Here is a 17,543-nt window from a genome sequence, read left to right on the forward strand (position 1 = left end):
CATACTCACTAGTGAAACGCTAAGGTATTTCCCTTACCTCCTTCCATGCAAGCCAATACTGAATACTTTTATTATGGTTGTTAGTATTTTGGAACATAAATGTGCTTTAAAAACGTAAGTGTTGTGGGAGAACTTTGCTCGTGTTAAAGTGAATTTCAAGTTTTCGTGCAGAGAAATCAAGTCCATCATGTAAATCTCATCATTGTAACAGGAAGGATTGCCATTTGCTGTAAAAGGAACTCAGAATTTGGTGCTGGTGGATTTAGAGCTGTATTTGCTGACTACACGGACCAGGGCAGTTTTTAAAACTTCCTCTTTCCCTCTTCATTGACATTATTTTAAACTAGCCAGATAAGAGAGTTACCTAAATTACAATGTCTCTTCCTCAACTTTGCAGCTTTATTACTCTACATATCTAACACTAGTAAGAATCAGTTGAGCTAGGAAAAATCTTTTGAGAAGGTCAGAGGTGGCACTCAGAACCATAATTTACAAGCAGTAGGAATGCACAGCTGTAACCAAGAGCATGATTTAGTCTGCAAAATCTTTACTGCAGGGGAGAATTAAGAAAGAAGAAGTCAGTTTGAGGTTAGGCTGCAGTGGAACTTCTTTAACTCATGCCACAGGAAAAGAACAGGAAAAGAGGAGTGTAGTTGTTCTCTGGGAAGGATGGGAGACCTATCCTGCCAATATTTCCCAAAATAAAAATGGCCTGTGTACAACTGCTGATGTTAGGTATTTTATTCCTTTTTGAGAAATCATCTACATCCAAAATAGCTTACCGGAGTACTAACGATATCACCTGTAGGGTAAGCCTAAAATCTGAGGTTCAACAACATTTTTCCAAGAAATGAGTCAAAATATGAAGAAGGCAATGGAAGCCCAGCCCTTGCTTCTAATAAATGAGCTGAGTGAGTTTGAGGGGAGGACTGTAGGAGCACTGACTAATGACGACTCCCTGCACCTTTACTGAAGGGAGTCTTAACGTCTGCTCTGAAGCTTGTAATTGCCTGACAGGAGCTTAGAGAAGTTATTACTTTTGAAACTAGAAGCCAGTGTTTGCCCTCACTTTATTAGCAACCCAGCTGAGAATCTAAGAAGCTGACACTAGTCAGCTACCAGCATTTTGGAGTCTGCTCAAGGTTTAGGCCAGATCATGGCACATCAAATTTGTTATTATATGTAACACTGCTTATCTACAGGCCAGGAAAGAATACCACTCTGTCTCTGAACACATTATTCTCGCAGTGTGCCTATCTCCACAAGGCTGCAGGAGTGAATAAAAATGCTCAGGCCTTTTGCTTTCAAACAGAATTCAGATTATTCTTGTAGTCAGATTCACCTCCAGCTGTGGAGTCCAAACCCATATAATGCCATACAACAGGGTTTACACTTCCCTTTAGATTGCTTTTGTATGGAACACATGCCAGAGGCATCATCATCTGGGTTTTCCTGTGCTTACCAGAAATAGTACATGCATGCAGAACAGCAAATTAAAGCAAAATCTAAACCTAAGGAATGTTAAATGTAAAGAAAGAAAGTATTCTGAAAAATTTTGAATTTGCTTTAGCAGCTGCTTCCAAGTTATCAAAGTACCCAAGCACATATAGCAAATCTGTATCTTTGTCACAAACACAAGAGCAACTTTGCAGGGGGAGGTGTGGATAGACTATTCTTTATTGTAAGTCCACTGATACATTTTTTTCACAGTAATTACCTTGCACTTTGGAGGCTCTGTGAAATATGTCTACACTTCTGTCCTTCAGATTATTTTCTGGCATCTTTGCGGTAATTTCCATTTGCTCTGATTTTAGTTGTTGGATTTTATGGTCCTATTTAGGAAATAGATTTGAAGAAGTATACCTTTAAGATCGAGATTTTATGTTGTTCACTTTTATCAGATAGATTTTGTGTAACTACTGATCTCATGGAATGAATTGAAAATATTACACTTAATTGTGCTTTTATATGAGAGAATTCTTTTTGGCCTTTAACACTATTCTCACGATGTATAAGTCAAACATATTTTGAGACCTACATTTCTGATAATATAATTCTATTTCTTGACTTTATATTTTATGTATCGTATCTTCTACATAAATTGCTGTATTGACCCATGGAAACTCATACTGAATTAAATGTTTAAGAATTGACTTGTAACTGTAAAATGCCTACATAGCTGTTAGGATTATTTTTTAAGTCTACCACTTTTTTTAGTGCATACTTTACTTTTGAAAGGGGTTTGAAAAGGTGAGTGCCTCTTTAATATCTATTCCAGAGGCAGTTTGGAAAATTTGAGGAGCTAAATGTGTTGAAGGAAATCAGAGTGAAACTTCGTAGTGCAAGACCTGGTAAGAAGACAGAAAGGGGTCTCTAGAGGACCCTGCTTGAGCAGGGAGGTTGGCCTAGATGATCTCCAGAGGTCCCTTCCAACCTAAACGATTCTGTGATTCTGTGAAACTATGAAAATAAAAGATGATAATTAAAAGAGTAAGTATAGAAAATCTGAAAAGAGTACTTTCAAATATATATATTACATTTTAGCAGTTCTTTGCTGCTCTCCATTGCAGAGGTTATCATAAATAACCTGATTAAAAGGTTTTGGAAATATAACAGATCATCTTTTTCACTGAACAGAGAATTATTTAAAGACTTAAGTCAAGAGATCCATTGGCTCAACTGAGTTATGAATTGTCCCTCTTACGACCCTTCTGAGCATATCTCACTGCTCTCCCTGACAATCTTGACAGAACCAGTTAATTCATAAAGCAACAAGAAGAAACAAAACAAATTAAAGAGTGTTTTCAAGTAAGAAAATTAAGGGAATTTCATAGCAAGTCATATCTGGTGCTTCATTTAAAACACACAAACATATAGGTATGAAACAGCCTACATGTTTTCAGGTTTGACAGACTATTCCTGGTTTCTCCTTCGAAGTTATATAATTGTAGTTCAACCTCTTCTGAGGCAATTTAGTGAGGGCTGGGGGGAGGGAAAGGAAGGTTGGTCATCAGAGCAAAAGCAAGGAGAGATAGGGTTAGTTATACCACTGAGGAGGTGGAGAGGTGAGTGCCTCTTTAATATCTATTCCAGAGGCAGTTTGGAAAATTTGAGGAGCTAAATGTGTTGAAGGAAATCAGAGTCAAACTTTGTAGTGCAAGACCCGGTAAGAAGACAGAAAACCGGTTGTCTTGCAGTTGCTACTCAGTTCTTAAAAAATCTCTCTATCAATTCTTTCTTCTTAGTTTCTTAAATAATTTCTTGTTTTCAAGAGTTACAGATTCCCTTCTTAGCTTATATATTTTTTTTAATTTAATCCTTAAAGGATATTTTTAAAAAGTTACCACAATGCCTTATCACAAATGAATACACACTATATTTGAGTATGCACTGGGACTTCATCAGAAAGCTAAGCTTGTGTTTCAGAGCTGTTCTGAATGAAGATTTTTTATTTTAACCTTGTAGCTTTATCCTAGTCCTTGCAACTTCATCCAGATTCCTTTAAGCTTCCCATAAAGGATTAAGCTGCCTTCAATGGGAATGGGATAAAGTCCTAACTACACTGGAATGACAATAAGGCTGTATACCATGTAAATCAGGTTATCACATAGTTTAAGTTTAGAAAGTAATAGATAATATTAACATGTTATTTCCTGCAGCGACAATATCTGATTTAATACTCTTGGATCTGCTATAGAAGCAGACCTTCATACATGCATTGCTTGCTTATAAAAAGATCGTTTTAAGGTTATCCTTAACTGTCATTACTTTGTTCACATTTTAAAATAGAAATGTAAATATTTTTCTGAGGCAGAACTTCATTTCTACTCTTAATATTCATTATAAAATTACTTCCAGTAGTCATTGAAGAGCTTTTAGTATATAGAGGGTTTTCATGTTAAAAGATTTTTGTCATTAATTTACAATAAAGTGTTAAAATTGCCATTTTCACCCTGACTAACCCATGAAATCAGTTGTCTGTCTGATTTACTGGGAGCTTAGCCTATTTTTATAAATAGGTTAGAGGAATAGAGGCTTCTGAGAAACAAGTTTCCTCTTTACACATATAAAAAGTCTCATAACAAATCAATTCTGTCATAAAAATTACAAGAGCAACGCATACTGTGGATCATAGGATTTTGTCTGAATGTTTGTAGGCTGAATATTTTGCTCTCATTACATCTTAGCTTAGCAGAAAGGTCATCTTTATTTATTGATGTATTTGGTCACATGGGAGTAAAATGGTTACTGTCAGCATTCCAAGGAAGTATAGGATGAACTTTTTACATCTCATGAAGAATATTAAATTATTATGCCAAATGTATCACGGATGTGGAGTGCATCCTATTTTAGCAGCTGAAGATGAAATAATAGAGAATACAAAATCTACAGTAAAAATAGTTTTAAAACTCTATGCAGACTGTTAGCCTTTGCCTCACAAATAAGGTTTCAGAGACTACCAGCTTCCCACTTCCTCAATTTTCAAAACATCACAGCAACGCTTTTACAACAGTTCCTGTGGCCTAGCTATGAAACCCCGTTCTATCAACTCCTCAGCTTTCTCAGGCACGGAGGGCACTATCCAGCGTGACCAGCCTGGCCCTTTACCTCTTTCTCCTTTCTGGAGGGGGAAAAATGGTTCTGCTAATCTAGAAAGAACATTTTCCTCTTTTCCCTTTCTCCTTTCCAAAGCTAAGAAAGATGATCTTCCTGTTCTTCAAGGGCTGGCAAATGTCCTATCCACTTTACCTGTGAATCAATGTCTAATTCCTTATTTTGTGCCATTTCCTAAACAGATGGAATGACACAATTCTTAATCCATCAGTGTAATGAACCCATAGCATTTGGTTGAGAGTCATAGATATAGAAATAAAAAGCTCCCAAACCGCCGATTGAATTCTGAGACCATCAGGGCCAAGACACATAATCATCAGCAGGGGAGCTATGTATTACAAGTGTGTTCCATCCAACCAAATGACACTGCTTTATGGGATCATACTGTATTTAAAGTGCAAATGCTTTCTAAGTGCTAGAGCGTTTATTAGAGAACACTCTGGGTGCAAATGCTTTAAATACCATTATGCAGTGTCCTAGTGCTAGAAAATAAGGGTGCGTTAGCAAGCAGTCAAACAGTGGGAGTTGTACCCAGTTCTTTCAGGAAGAACTGAAAATGTAAATGCTCAGGTAAGTCAGTGTTTCCACAGCCCTAGAAGTGAATAGCTAATAACAATGAAGTTTGTTTTACTCTGTGTAACTGTACAATAATTAAATATAAATGAACCCAAAAAAGTGCAGATTAATATAATTTGCTTAGCCCACAAATTGGGAATAGTTATTATTCCATTTCTCTGAAAAATCAGATCTTTTTAACTGCTAGAACATAAAACCCTGCTATATTCTAAAGGCCTGACCCTGCATGTTATTCAGATGAATAGTGCCACTGAAATTCATGCACATCCAGGAATAAAATTACTAATGCATATTTCTTAATTAATGTGTTTAATAAGTAAATCATTAATCTTTGCAATTTTGATCACAACTGATTGTGATCAATGAAATGCAAGCCAGAGAGGAGGATCTCTGTTTTATCTTTGTTTGGTTTCGTGACTCTTCCTATATTGTGTTTTCAGGGCTTCCCAAATAAAAGAGATTAAGGTAGCTCTAACCCCTTTTCCATCTGGATTATAAAACTCAGAGCCTATCTTGCTCTTACACCCTGTTTGTATTGACGGGATGAGGCACAAACAGCCCGGTGCATCAGATCCCATGATAACAACCTAATTTGGCACCAGCAAGCCTCTGGGGCCAGACTCTTCTCCGTGGTGCCCAGTGACAGGACAAGAGACAACAGGCACAAACTGAACCACAGGCAGTTCCATCTGAACATGAGGAAAAACTTCTTTACTGTGAGGGTGCCTGAGCACTGGAACAGGATGCCCAAAGAGGTTGTGGTGTCTCTTTCCCTGGAGATATTCAAAATCTGTCTGGATGCGATCCTGGAAAATATGCTCTAGAGGACCCTGCTTGAACAGGAGGGTTGGACGAGATGATCTCCAGAGGTCCCTTCCAACCTAAACGATTCTGTGATTCTGTGATTCTGTGTGTTGCCAGTGCCATGGGAAAGGAGTTGAAGATAAGACCTAAAACTGTCTTGCTACCCTCATGACCAGTTTTTCAATAAATCAGTATCTGCATTTGCCTGACAAAAGGCCAGCTTTGTGTTTTGTTTTGTTTTTTTTTTTAAAGTGCTTATGGATATTGGCAGGGCAGATAATTTAAGGAGGAATTAACTGTTTTGGCATAAAATATGTCAGTGCATTTCTCTTAGATTTCTATTTTATCAAAAGCAGTATTTTAATCTTTGAAGAAAAAATTAAAATTGATCTTGAAAACATTGCAGTTCATATACAAATGTGTTAAATTCCTTATGCTCAAAAGTGGAAAAAGGTGTTTTGTTTTAATGTTTTATTTCATAGAGCTGCATGGAGATTTTGAGGAGAATTGAGGTTGATTGGGATTCAAACACATTGTTTCAAAAAAATTATAATATTGTGTCAGGCTGCTTTCAGTGCAAAAACAATGAAAATTACAGTATCCTTCTCATACACAGTATATTTTTTTCTCATTTAATTTCTTAAATATAAACATGAAAGGCATTGTTATTTTTCAGAATTGTATTGCTATATAGAAATATAAAGTATTTTACTTTTCATTTACATTTGGGAAATACAATACCTTTCTTCTGTGCTTAAGTTCAAATGCCATGTTAGTACTTGCACCAAATCATTTTCTCGCTCTGGTATTCTAGCCGTTAAGATTCATCTCTCCAGTGATTAGTAAGATGGTTTTTGCTGTGATATATGAATCTACCACTTTCATCTTTACAGTATTAAACTTACAGGTAAGTTATGTTTAGCTGCTAATACAGTATTTAAGAAGCTAACTGTACATTATCGGTAGAACTGTGCCTTAATTTTTATAGATCAAGAGATTTTCCATAAAATCAGTAAAGCTATACTGGAATGTACTGACTAAGTAAATATCTAGAGAATATCTAATTTTAAGAAGAGCTTCAATGACATATGTATAGTAAAGGAATGTTTCTTGATCATCATAAAGCAATTTCTAAACTGTCTCAGTGGTTATTGATATCTTGCTAAGGATATCTATTGAGATGTCCAGCAAAAGAAGACATAGAAGAGAAAAAGCGGTTTAGAAATAACACTGTAACAGCAAAAAAATTTACTGGTTGTTACAGTATAGAGCAGTGAGGGCTTTCTGACAACTTTTTCTGAAAGATTATCAATTATCAATGTAAACTGAAGTAATAGTTCAGAAATTTCTCTATAAGTGGATTAAGATTAGAATCTAATCACAATCTCCCTTTTAATACTTATGAATCTTGGCTAAATTTCATGCAGATACGCATAGGTCTTTTTCAGATTTTGGAATCAGAGAAAGATTCCACAGCTGCATAAACACATATAATTTATTCCAAGGAAACTTATATCTGAATATAACAAGTAAGGATCATATCTGCTAGAACAGGAATAAAGTAAGCAAATTGCCTATACCTTACCCCTTTGTCCACAGTGTGGCTCTTCGTTTGTGCACTTAAAGTTATTAATTTGATTGCCTGGCCCTTTCAAGGAAGGAATTCTATTAATAATACACAAAAATCCTGCTGAGTTTTATAGGTGGGCAGAGCCTTAAAGCTTAATGAGCACTGTCAATGTCAATTGAAAATATGCTTCCTGGCTAACCAAATCATCCCTTGCTGTCCATAGAGTTATATCTTGGAAGGACACATTGTCTGTTTACTCCTGCCAAACAATAGAAACCATAATTGCATTGCTTCAGTTCATGTGAGATGATAATGAGTTTTTACATGGATGTTAATTGTGGTCCTACAAAGACTGGCGTTGTCCTAGCACAGTTGAAGATTGAGTGAAATAAAACGCTGACACTTTTGGAACAGAGCAAGCCCTTTGCAAGGGGCATTCATTATGTTAACTAATGATGAAAATTGTGTTAAAGCATTAGACATGAAAAGATCAACGTTTGAGAAGATACCAAAACAATATGTGTATACTGGAAAATAACAAAGCTTCCTCCTTGGAATAAGATAGTACACACTGGTTGCTGGTGCCAGTTTAATAACCAAGGCATTTGTGTATGGCTGCAAATTGGATAGTTGAAAAAAAATCTTATTTTAGAGGAAAAGTGGAAAGCTTCACATTTGTTGTTACAAATTACATGCATTTTCATAAAATATGGATGCTTATACTTATTTATTTGGTGATATGTGTCAGGCTTAGTTTAGAATAGAATTCAGAACTCACTGCAGGTGCCCTCTGTGTGGGATCTGCTAAATGATGAGTATTCAGAAGGGCACACAGTTATCAGTTTAACTTAGTTCAACAGTTTGACAGAAACGGACATTCCTAAGAATTAATTTTATTTGGGGGAAATAATACTTAACTGTCCATCAGCTATAATATGCACTTCAGAGAGCAGAACTGTCCAAGTCTTGTTTGGCAGATTGCAAGGCATTTGCTTGCCCATTCAACCCTTCCTGACAGGTCAAATTAGAAACTTGCTGTCATTATGCCAAGTGTTGTTTGTGTTCTATAACTGTAAGTCTAAGGTAGGTTCATGCACTTTGACAAAATTCCTGTAGCATGTTACTGCTACATGGAGGTAACTAAAGGTAGAATTTGAAAAACCTTATCATACTGTCATAGTCCTGTCCAGTCCATTCTAGTAATAGACTATTTTTCTCAAGGGATTTAATGTGGTTTCAAATCTCATAAAAGATCATATTATTCTTAGGGTTATACATCCATTATTAAGTGGATGCATTTTCTCGATAGTTCACTAGGAAACAGCTGAAGACACAGTCTAATAGCTGTGAAATCTGTGTTACATTCATTAGAGATGATGTGAAAGCTGTAGCACAGCCAAGACTTGAAGAATTTGTGGAATAAAAACCTTGCACTGCACAGATTACAGTTCTAATTTATGTAGAATTAGCTAATAGGGGATTCAGCATTTTGGGGGGAATTCCAGTGGTGTTTAGGCTACCAATTTCTGTCTTAGAAATCTAGAATTAAAATAACGATTGCAATGGTCGTTTCACCATCTGGTAATTATTATTAATGTAGTGTCATATATGTTCAAGGAGGAAAATGTTTCTCTTTCATGAAACTCATGTAAAAAGAATTTTAGACAGTTGTTTCATAGCAGATGTAAGGGCAATATAAGGAGAATTCCTTTAGCTTTGTGTAATGTTAAGAAACCCTTCGGAAACTCATATGACTGTTAAGGTTTTGACTTTATACAGTCAACACAATTACTTTCACTTACACTGAATCTAATCTAACTTCTTCCAAACAAGGCACTGACATCTTTGTTTACCTGCTTATCACCCTTTAACTTTCTGATTGTTAAATACCATAAATTCTCTTGATATGAATAAATTGGACAAAAAATTCTTTCAGTCATTCCATTTAGAAAATTCTTCAATTTAGACCTGGCCTGACAAATATGTTCACTTCATTCCTCAAACGGCTAAAAAATTTCCAGTATCTTCTCTCAGTAATTTAAAGGGTAAAGGGTTATTCAGCATTGAAATGAAAATAAATTTCTAACAAATAAACCCTAGATTATTGGAAAATAACAAATAATTTCTAGGCAACTACTTCTAACATAATTTTGATGCTTCTGTGGAGCTTTAGAAGTATTTCTGTGCACATTTAAAAGGCAGTAGGATCTTATTTTAAGTTCTGTTGTTGGTCTTCAAGCTGTGCTTTTTTTGATGACTACAATATTACTAAGCAGAAAATGCAATAGCCTTTTGACATCTCCTTTGGCCTGCAGATTACTGCCAAGCTATGCAAATCAAGTCAAAGGGGTTTTGTTATCTTTCTGGTTTAGTTTTTGAAAAAAAATGATTGTGTTAGGGATATTTTTATGTCAGTTATTGATTATTAACTATATGTTGTTTTCCTCATTGAGCATAACTTCAGTTTTTACTTCATTTCAGTTCAACAATTACTTTGATGTGCAATGGCATCAATAGGATTCGAATCATTTAATAGTCCCTTCCTGAGCCTTGGCTTGCCTGTTGTGTGTGTTTATGTGCTTCTTCTCATAACAAAAGTACTATGAATGCTAAATAGTAGACGTAAGAGAGTGAGTCATATGACATTGTTTTTACCATCACTGAGCCTGCACTTATTTTAATTGTGCATGCTGTATTTTGATATAAAGGTATGATCTTAATTACTGTTATTGGCATTTGATAATGTTTCAGAAAGTTCTTCAGTGTGCTTTGATGGAAACAATAAAATATTTGTTAGTCTCATGACATATTTGTAGTTCAAGCAGAATTTCACACAGAAAATTTTACGGCTGTAAATAAGCATCGTATTACGTAGAAAGGCTTTGCTATATAAAAACATATACCAGAACTTTACAAAATTTACTGTGAATGTCTTTAATGTCCTTTTGACTTGATTCTACCTTTAATATAGGTTCCTGACAGTTACTCTTTTTGCTTTCAAATAATGTCAAAGTGCAATTTAATCTTTACCATCTAGCTGCAAATGGGACTCGGCTAAAATGATTTATTTAGATGAGTTATATACAGATAAAGATAGTACAGTATATAGTGTACTTTATCATCGACTCCTTTTTACGTCTAGCTGGAGGAGAGCATTCCTTACACTAAAGTAATAACTTTATTAGGGATTATATTTACTTGCCAGTGTTGTGGATTCTTTGTCTAACATGAAACTGTTCATCTAAGCTGTTCTTATATCTATGCATATCTGATGTTAACAGCAGTATCTGCTCAGGATTGATGACTACTGAAATTTCAAATCTAGCAGAGAGAACATAAGCCATACAATTGTGAAGTGCATTGGGTATAGACAGTAATCTTTTTGCATCCTTTCACTTGCAGAGTCCCAGACCTCTGAATGGCACCCGACATCTCAGCTTAGCATCCCCTTCATAGTTGCTGGTAGGATTCTGTGAGAGCAAGAGCATGCAATTTTAAGAAAGAAAAGAGGTTATTATCTGCCTTATGGTGCTGATTTCTTTGGCATGATGAACTAAACTAAATGCTGCGATTTATTTCTTGGATTTGGCTTATAGCCATTAGCACTACAGATGTTCAAGAGCAGAAGATGAGATTAAATGTTTTAGACTTTCTCAGAATTTGAAGATTTTTCTGATTCTGTGAAAGCAGGAAAAGCATGCAAAAGAGTATCAATGTGAATGATTTTACTGTGGCAAACAACCACATTGTTGAAACAATAGCACTTTGATGTGAAACAGTCCCATAACAATTACACTCTGACAACATACCAATGACTAGTTTAGGGATCATACAAATTTCTCCAAAATTTCAAAGAGTTTTGGTTAATTTGCCTTCCTTCAGGAAAAATATTTTTTAAAGAGTGAGCAAAGAAGGGCAAAATAATAAGAAGGAAACTGAATTGATATATCCTCACAAAGCTTTCCCTTTAACTCCCTTATTAATAGCAATATAAAAGTCAAGCCTGTATTACATGCAACCAAAAGGAAGAGTGCCTAATGTTAAATGAAGAAGCGAAGGTACAGAAACTGCTGTGCATATGAGGGAGGGGTAAGACTAAGGACAGCACAGAAAAGGGAAAATCAAAAAAGGCTCTGATATGGCATAAAATGTGTTGGAAGGCCAAACCCCTTTCAGAGTGCATATTGATGCAACACATTTTAAAGAAAAATTTAGTAGCTTTGATCTAACAAAGCATAGTAGCTTTCAGTGAATATGATTCAACAGAAAAATACTTAAGTGTTTGGCTAAATTGGGACTCCAGTAGGGAACAGAGGAAGCAGGACAGAGTGTATGTTGTCCAGAAGTTCAGTGACTTACTTAGAATAGGTGAACTGATTCAATTATTAAAGAAGATATAGCAACCTATGCTCTTTTCAAACTCCTTTCATCTGATCATTTAAAGATTCAAAAATATTTTGTCTATTTTTCATACTCTGGAGGATATAATGAAGATATCATTAACTCTTTAACTATGAAGGAAATATTTCCCTTGTTGCTGCTTGTGCTTTCAGGTGCTTTATGAGGGCAATCAAATAGTTGCCTCTCTTTCTTCTCTATTCTTTTTTTTTTTTTTTTTTTTGTGGGGAGGGGGCAGGAACTGTTGTGCTTTGAAGAGAAATACTGTTCTATTTCTTTCAGCTTTTGACCAAGCATCACTCTGCATAGACATGGGTGCCTTCTGCTGCTAGTGCATCTGCTGCTAGTATATGTCTTTCATGTCTTTACATAGCTACTGAAGACTACTCCAGGGCTTATCCAGATTTCCTTAAGTACATGAAACTTCTGTATTATTATCCCTATCTCATAAAAATGTCCTTTGAGATTCTTACATACTGCTTTTGGAAATGAAATTTCTAGTGGTGTTTCTGGGTGTGTGCATATGTATAAAAATATGTGTGTATTTTAATATATATATTTGTGTACGCACACTCATCCACCCCCACACCTATACACATTGCAGTAAGAAGACCATATAAAAACTGTTAAACTTCTAAAAATTATATAGGGCTTTCCAATATTATGAAAATAACCTCCTGGAAAGAGATTACCAGTTGATAAAAATAACTGAACTCCTCCAGGGCGCCATGTACTAATAGAAGTTGCCCTAGGAGAGAAGTTCAATTGTTCTCCCAGCTGAAAAATAAGTCACAGCCAATTGTCCTTTTCCTAGTAATATTTCCATTATTTTCCATTTTGTCTTCTGGGTTGCTCATCCTTATAACCAACAGGCCATTAAAAATGAAAAATTGCACACAAAATTTTGAATGGGAATAACAATTTGCAGATCTATAAGTAATCTTCCATGATGTTCTTGGCTCCAGAAGCAACAAAAGTCCTGACTGAAAGCTAACACTTTCTGCTAAGAGTGTTAAAAGGTTATCTTCAATGGAGAAAAGGATTTATAAAAGAAATGGTAACACATACCACAGCATAACCAAATGAAGAAATTCAATAAGTAGGAGCCAACTACAGCAAGTATAGCAAGTGTTTTTGTATGATTATGGCTACTTCTATTAATGAGTTAATTGTCTCAAGCATGAATGATAATCCTCTGAATGTTCTGCGTCTGCTGCTAATATGCATTTTAAATGGTAGATTCTTTTTCTATTCTTTATCATCTATTTTTTTACACTTAAATAGACTGAATACAGATTACCTGTTAATGTAATTATGCATTACAGAGAAACATTGAAATATCCTAACTGTTGCATGAAGCTGAGTAATGTAAAATGCCATGCAGATAGGATAATAAAACACATTAAAGTACTTGGTTCATACTGTAGGAGGGAAAATCCTTAACTGCAACAAAAAGGAAAATGTTAATTAACAATAAGAGGTAGTCAACCAAGATGTAGTTAAAAGGCATAGCTAAATAAGTTCTGATGTAAAATAAAAATAAGACATGATAATTTTGTCTTTATTTTCCAGCTGTCTCTATTAAACACTAAAAATAATAATGAAATTGTGCAAATCTCAGATCCCTTTTGATGCTGGGCATACATTTGTGCCCAGGTGTTGCAACATTTCTTGTTGATGATGAAACTCAGATTACTTCAGATGATATGCAAGTATTCACTTCTATCTTGCTTATATAAGGAGGAGGGCTTATTGCCTTTTAAAAAGTCTTAGTTGCAAAAAAGTTACGGGCATGTACTGGAGCTGAAATCATTGAGTATGAAGAATATTGTTTGTATTCTTCTTGGGGTTGTCACATTAACTTTTCTCATCCTTAATATTAGTGATTTCACTCACAATTTGAACCACTCATTTGTTGCTTTCCTGCTGGTAGCTGCTCCAGTCTTCCTCCTGCCATTTCTATGAATACCATCAAGGAAACTATTTTAGATTTCTTCCCCCCCACCACCTCACCCCCTTATTTTAACTCCATATCGTCTCTCTCTTTTCACTATTCTGCCCCCTTTCTGTCCAACTACAAAAACATATAAAGAGGTGCACACTACACTCCTTGTTTTGTTCACTTTGTCTTTTTATCCTGTAGGAAGACCAGAGATACAGTCTCTAGCTGTATTTGGAACTGGTTTACCATTAAAGAATAGATATCTTTACTTAGGTTCATACTTGATTTAAATCAATTTGTCCTGGATTCTTAGAAATTATGCTGGCTTGAGCCAGGCTGAAATTGAATTAAGCTTCAATGTTGTGTTCTGAACCTGTCGAATTCAGTTGGTTTAAAGTCACATCTTGTATTGAGCCTGCAGAAAAGTCAAATGTAGACAAGACTTTAGACTTGTGCCTCAGGCATGGGTCAGTCACATAATTTGAGCCTTCGTATGTAATAAATCTGAGAGATGGGAAAAACAGTAATAACAGAGGAAAGGAGAGGGACTAGGAATAAAATTTAGAAATTATATGATTAAAATACATAGTTTATCACATCAGCATGGTAACTATATGAAAGCATATTAATGAGCACAACCGTATAGGAGGAGAGGTTAGGACAGACAGCTAAATTGGGAAGTAATCTTTACATATATATTTTTTAAGGAAGTAGATGGTCTCACCCATCTTTGAGCATTTGGCAAGAAAAGCAACTTACCAGAAACAGAACTGGTGAGGAATTCTATTTGTTTTGTTTTATATTTTAATGAGGAGAGTTACTTTGCTGTGAAACTCGTCACTAAAAAAAAAAAAAGAAGAAAGAATTTGAAACTGTCAGGCTTGCCAGCATTAGACGTATCAGTGAAATAATTGCTCCATTTCCAGTAGACACTTCACATTATAATTAACCAGTAGTGATTTTTATTAAAAATGAATTGTATTATGGCTACTGTGATCTGGTCTCCTACTGTTCCTGAGACAGATGGTACATTTTTTAATGTTATAAATATAAATGAGAGTATTAATACCATTAGGAATTAACATGAGTAATATCAAGTACATTTATGACACATTTTTCTGGAATATGTTTTTTAAAGTCTATATTTTGGATACAACAAATAATGCATTTTAACGGTTGTCTGATAGTTTAAAAGTCCTTCTTCCTAGAGCAAAAACAGATCCTTATGATGCCTCCTTATAATTCAAACTGCTATCATGTAAAATATTTTTTTACAGAGTGTATGTACTTATTAAATAAGCTTAAAAGAAAAAAGTATGTGAGAAAAAGAATATATCTGTACAGTGGATTATGGCATTTGAAAAAACAAGCAACTTTAGAAGTGTATAACCTATAGAACAAACAACTTCTGTGTGTTTAGCCAACTTGCTACTTTTTCAAATAAATTAACAGATATCAAACTAGATTATTATATACTTGAAACCAGAGGTCATTTTCAATTTTGGATAAAAAAGGGTATTGTGTTTTTTCTTTCCATACGAAGTATTCAAAAGTTAGATTTGTCAGAATTCCCAATAGCTTCTGCCATATATATTTTGCATCTGCATATATATGTTGCATTTGATCTTTAAAAGAAAAACAATGTGATCTTCAGCAAAGACATGTTTTCATAGAAGTTAATTCTGGTAATGGACACAAAAGTTTGGGAACTTGCTTTGCAGCCTGCTATCCTCAATTGAACTCAGCTATTTTACCTCGCTAGTGAGATGTACACTTGTGTTCACTGCTGAGAGTTTTGAGGACCCCGGATACTTTGTTCTGAACCGATCAGAGCCATTTTCTGCATATTTATGTCCTCCAGTGCTATATTAAACAAAGGTATTCGAAGTAGACCCGGAGCTGGAAATCATATTATAACAGTGCTACATCCAAGGCAGTAGTAAACTGTACTGTGAACTTCTCAAACCTGAGCTGCTTTTGCTGTGTAGTGCTATGTAGATGCACTAGCTTCACTCGGAGCAGGTCAGCAGCAACTCTAGTACCTTCATCACACTCTGAGACAGGTGGAAAACTTGCTGTTTGATTCTTCTGTGCACAGTAAGTGAATTTTGGCTTTGTGGCATGTGTGAGAGTCATGGAGAGATATTAAAGAACTTGGGTCAGTGAAGTGGTTTATTGTGCATCCTTTGTGGAAAGCTGGCAGATGAGCAATGCAAGCCTCACTTGGGCTTCAGCTTGTATCTCAGGGTGAGTTAATTAACCTTCATATAAAGAATCACTACAGTTAAGCCAAAGGTTTTTGTGTGTCAATAGGAAATGGAGAAGAGGCAACACTCAAGTACAAACCCAAGTTGACTCTAAAGAGATCAGATTCCCTGTTTGCTAAATCTTTCTCCACCTTCATTCAGTAAACAAATGATAGCTGATATAAGAATTTAAGCCACTAATGAAGGTCAAATCTAGCCTGTATTACCTAATTATCAGGAAAAAATAATTAATTTAGGACCCTCAACACTAAGGTCAAAGGTGTAAAGCCAACTTTATGTTTTAAAAAAAATAATTATACACTCAGAGTGGAGGTAAATTTTATAATTGGAGAGTGTCTCCTAGTTAATTAGGTAATTAGCATCATTGCACATTGTGGAAATGTATGCATATAATAATGCAGAAAAAATACTTTGAAATTTAACACTACTAGCTCTTGTGCCTATGTTATTTAAATAATATGTGCACTATTATATTTGGGGAGAAGGTGAGGGTTTGTGACTTTGAATGCTGGATAATGAAGTAGCATTTATAAGGTTATATTTCTGGTTTATCTCCTTCTCAGTAGCATCATACTTCATTAAATGGTCTTTCAGTATATAAACAAAGATAGATAGTATTGAGGTGTGCAACAGGAAATTCTGGTCATCTGGTCTAATATTCTGAAATCTTCAAATCTTTTTGTCAAAAGGGAAGAGTGACATACTGCCGTCAGTAGCAAGGTGTCAAATTTTATTATAATGTGACTCCAAGGAAAATGGAAACACATTTAAAAATGAAAAACATATTGTTTTTATTATTAATGGAATCAATATTCTAAACTGAAACTCACTCTATCTGCTATATATTTAAAACATAGATCCCTGACCTATATTTTTATTTATTTTATCTTGCTGAGCTGTATGTCATACTGCCCTGTGCAGGGCACACATTTTAGAGTAGCATGACCATTATGAATGAATAGATACAGGCATATTGGGAACTTGGTACTCAGTTGAATATTAAAACAGCAGGATATAAACTATACAGGAAAAAGAGTAGGTTATGCTAATGATTGAGTAGCGCTGTATGTTAAAGAAAGCTTGGAGCCAGATCAGTTTAGTGAACTCATGCTGTCAATGAATAATGTGAAATCCCAATATGTAAAAATTCTAGGCATATAGAGCAAAAACTACTACAGTATTGATTTTTTTATCAACAACTATCTGTCCAAGTTGATGAGACTGACTGGAACACAATGAGAGAGGTGACAGAGGTCATGAGAGCAGGAAATGTGACAGTAATAGGAAACTTTAACTACTGTTCTACACAACTGACAAATATCACATCAGGATGTGATGCCAAGATAACATTTTAAGATGTAATCAATGGCAG

The sequence above is a fragment of the Struthio camelus genome, chromosome 2 (genome assembly GCF_040807025.1).
Source record: "Struthio camelus isolate bStrCam1 chromosome 2, bStrCam1.hap1, whole genome shotgun sequence".
NCBI classification, from domain to species: domain Eukaryota; kingdom Metazoa; phylum Chordata; class Aves; order Struthioniformes; family Struthionidae; genus Struthio; species Struthio camelus.